This window comes from Eptesicus fuscus, chromosome 8 (assembly GCF_027574615.1).
Source record: "Eptesicus fuscus isolate TK198812 chromosome 8, DD_ASM_mEF_20220401, whole genome shotgun sequence".
Taxonomy (NCBI): Eukaryota; Metazoa; Chordata; class Mammalia; order Chiroptera; family Vespertilionidae; genus Eptesicus; species Eptesicus fuscus.
Window position 1 is genome coordinate 8,787,734 of NC_072480.1, and position 4,498 is coordinate 8,792,231.

The following is a 4,498-nucleotide window of genomic DNA, read 5'->3' on the forward strand; positions in this document are numbered from 1 at the left end:
AGAATTCTTAACACACCCACACACAAAATAAACTCTCTTTGAAAGTCTTATCAGTACAAAAATTCAATAGAAGCCTAAATGTATCATCCAACCAACAGCTCCATTGACCAAACCTGTTACTAGGAAACAGCCACTGCTGGCACCTGATCTAAAGGCAAGGCTGTCTCATTCATTAAAACACCTAAAGGAGATTAATCAATGAAGCAGCTAATGTGTTAGTCTTAATATAAGACACTGAGGGAAAACCAAATGTAATATATTAAATACCACTCCACTAAGCCAGGATATACCCATGGACTACAGATACATGCTTTAAATACTTTTCTACCTGAAAGGAAAAAAGTGTATGGGGAGATATAGGAGAAAGGTAGAAATGTGAATTTATGCATCTAATTCCACAGTTTAAAAATGAACATCAAACTGATAATATAGAGCTAGGTGACAATGACTTAACCATCGGGCACCAAAGAGGCAATGCCACTGTTGACGGTAATCCCTAACTTGCTTTGGGAGTTTCAGCGGATGGCCAACCACCTGTACGAGAGCACAGGCTGAGGAGGACCCTGAAGAAAGAGAACAGGGCAAAGGTACAGAGAAAAAGGTGCCTCTTTTGAAAAAGTTAATGGATATCAAAATACTTCTTCATCATTAGTAAACCAAACTAGGTCAAGGATGTGGCCCAAAGCAGCCCGGAACTCGGGAGTCAGAGGTTGACAGAAACGTCTGGAAAACTGCGGGTTTAAAAATGGGGAATTTCTCAGGTCTCCTGAAACCATCAGAAGAGGTGCAATGTTGGTTCGCCTGTGGAATGTGGACAGCTTGCTGCCAGAATGCACATGGACGAGGACCCACAGACATGCGTGTCCATGGAACTTGTTTTTTAAAAAAATGTACAAAAAAACGAAGTTATTGTTTAAAAAAGAACCATGCTGTGTCAGGATGAAACTTGGTGAAAGTAGCGTAAGTTCTGCTCATGGTTCTTTACACAGCTGATGGGAAAGGGATAGAAACTAGTTTCTCTTCAAAAGGAAGCTTTGCTGTTGCACTGACTTCAACAACCCAACTAGTGATTTAGAAAAACCCATGTAGTAAAGTCTGTAAAATCAAAATACAAAATTCTGGTTTATAAATATCAGTTGGCCAAGTCTATCCAGAGTCCTGCATGACAGTGGAATGGAATGAATAATTAATTCACTACCTAAACTGATTCGTTCTGGAACATTCCAAAACACAGGAGTGATACTTTCACAGTAATTATAGTCAGACTATATAAAGAAAGTCAGTGCAGTTGTCTTTTTCCTCCTCCTGTGCAATATTCAGCTCTTGCCCCTCTCCCCAGTGCCATCGCTGAAATGATACTGGTGCGGACACCTGGTGCAGACCAGTCATAAAAGGTGCACGAAGTCTGGGGGGCTCCGGTAAAGATACTTCCCGATGGCACAGTAATGCACAGCAGCTGCCGTGGCCACAAACAGGTGCCAGATGGCATGGGCGAACGGGATGATGCCATCGCTCTTGGAGAAGACCATGCCCAGGCAGTAAATCAGGCCCCACAGTCGAGCTTGTGAAGTCCCTCGGTGTTGTTCATTGATGTCACCACCAAGGCTGGAGAGAAGCCCATTGTGAGACAGAAAAAGATCTCAACCACCTTATACTTTTCGTGGTAGAGAAACACATAAATGGTTCCTCCAGCTGCCATGAGCCAGATAAACCAATGCATATGAGATGCCAGGGGTCCAAGTTCACGGAGATTTCACCATGGCGCATAAGATGCAGCAATGAAGAAACAGATAACCATTCTATCACACATGTGGAAACATTGCTCCACTGTCCTTAGGTGGCTCTTTTTCCCTGACACCATGTGAAATACTGTGGAGACGATGAAGAGGGAACAGAGGCCCATGCCATAAATCCATGCTGCTATCTTCCCCCAGCAGTCGTCAGACAGCCGATGGAGGAGGGCGCTGCCCACGATGGCCGGGACAGTGAGGAATGCATGTGTGTAACAGTTAGCAGCATGTTCATAACAAGTTGGTTTGTAGCGGCCAATGGCTGGGGCCCGGTGGTTCATGAACCGCTGGAATCAATTCTGGAACCGCATTGATCCTCCGCTCCTCCTCGCCCTCATGGGCTTGGGTTGCTCCGGAGGCCGCCCAGGTGCACCACGGACCGCTTGGCAGGGCAGGGCCCGAGTGGGTCAGGCCAGGGGTTGGGTCGGAGCCGGGACCAGACCCTACAAGCACAGTTCTGATTAAGGAACTCCTCTGCTTATAAAGCTCCAAAGGCTATCTATCTAAAGGCTGCTTAACTCACATTAGTAATCAAGGTCTTTTATAATCTGTACCCAAGCTATTTTTCTAACTATTTTCCTTAACACTTTCTACGTGCCCCAAACTATGCCATTTCCCAAATATTCCATTTAGTTTCAGAACTCAGAGCCTTTGATCCTGCTATTTCTTCAATGTAGAATATACTCTCTACTCTTGTTCTTCACCAATACAGTAATCCTACTTTGCCTCCAGGTCTCCATTAAGTGTCACATTCTCTACCAAGTCTTCTGTAACCTTTGATGCTTCCAGTCAGAATTCTTTTCTGTTCCCTTTGAGTCCACATGGCTTGGTGCTTATGCTCTTGTTCAATATTTATCATAATCTAACAGGATATGAATGCCTATATCCTGTTTTTCCTACTAGATTGTGAGTTTCTTGTACACATAAATAATGGTTTATTCATATTGGTACCTTGTTTCCTAACCCAGAAATTTGAGTGAACAAAGAAAAACCATGGAGAGACAAAATGGTGGCAGAACAGACGGACGTGTCCTGAGCCGTGTCCCAGAGCAAATAGAGTGAGCGGCTGAAACGAATAGAATTCAGCCCAGATTGGCAAAGGAGGCTCAGCTGGTGAGACAGTTTGCAGCTGGGAAGGGCAGAGGTCCCCTGGAGAAGGTAAAATCAAGGATCTAGGCAGGAGAGTCTGCCGGACCTCTGTGCCCAGAGGGTCAGGGGGAAACTGCCGGTGCCAAGCAGCGTCCCTGGGGACAGGCAAAGCGTCTGAGTGTGAGAAAAGGGTCCAAGGAACTGTGGGAGACAGGGGATTTTGGACTTTGGATTCTGGATTCTGGATCTGAGCTCAGAGGCAGCCCTGAAGGGTTGGCCTGACCTCGAAGTGCCAGCAAGAGAGGAGCTTGCAGAGACGCAGTCCTTCCCCGCTCTGGGGCCTGTGACTTTCTCCACTGAACCTAGTTCGTAGGACCTTTCGGATACAGACACTTACCCATGGCTGAGGTGCGGGAGAAGGTGTGGACTTGTGGAATCTGGGGAGAGGAGGCGGCGGTCCAGGAGAGGTGGTAGCGAGTCTGGTGCTGAGTCATACCTGAGCCTGGGTCCTGGGCCACCATTTTCTCCTGAGAGATAGCCCCTCCCTCCAGACTCCAGGCAACCAATACAGCCACACCCAGATTCCACCCTGAATGATACAAAGGAATCTGAATAGTCCCTGAGAGTCCACAGGGACTGGCCTAAAGAGAAACCTTCAGCCCCAGCAACAGGAAACTGAGAAACAGTACAGTACAGACAACTGGGATCATAAGCCAGCCAAAGGAACGATACTTCACTTTTTTCACTTTTATTTTACTTTTTTATTATTGTGTTATCCCTTTTTTTTAGTCTTTTCTTTGTTTTCCTGTTTTGTTTTGTTTTTGTTTGCTTTATTTTCTATTTCTTTTCCCATTATTTTCCCCTCACTATATTTTATTTTAATTTGCTATTTTTATTTTTATACCATTTTTGAAATAATTTTTTTGTAAATTTATTATTATTACTTTCTTCTCATTCTCTTTCTTCTTATCCACTCATTCCCTTTCTACTTCCTCAATACTGAATTGAGGTTCTCCCCATATTCATCCAATTCTTAATCTTATTTTCATTATATAAGCTCAGCCTCTACAGATTCTGCCCCAACCCTCATTCCTGGGTGTTTGGTGTTTGTATTTTTTTGGTTTATCTATTGGTTCCATGGTGTCTTACCCCAATATATATATATATTCTCCTTTTTCTTTTATCTCTTATCCTTTTCTCTCTCTTCAATATTATTTGTGCTCTCTTTTCTCTCCCTAATTCTCTTTTCTCAGAGGGTCACTTACATTGAGGTTATTGGTGTTGTGAGTACATTTGTGCTTAGTTCCCTATGTGTTGTGTCTTGTCGAGGTGAATTTTATCCTGTCTGGCCAAGGTGCTAGAGAGCAAGCCTCACAACCAGACACCTAGAGAGGAAACTCCATCCACGAACAGGTCAATATCAGACCCAACTACAGAGGCAGGAAGAATGCGGCAGTGAGAGAGAGAGCGTGAGTGAGTGAGTGAGAGAGCAAAAGAGGAGTGTGTGGGCAGGTGGGGTATGTGTGTGTGTGAGTGAGTGAGGCACAGTTTGATCCCAAAAGACCTTCAGGGGCAGGCTAATTGGGCTCGCCTAACTAGGCAGCCTCTGCTACCATTGC

General features: G+C 44.7%; 1 pseudogene; it reads right to left on the minus strand.

The window, feature by feature from the left end:
• Positions 1 to 1,385: 1,385 nt before the first annotated feature.
• On the minus strand, positions 1,386 to 2,101 carry LOC129150032 (monocyte to macrophage differentiation factor-like; annotated as a pseudogene).
• Positions 2,102 to 4,498: the final 2,397 nt, after the last annotated feature.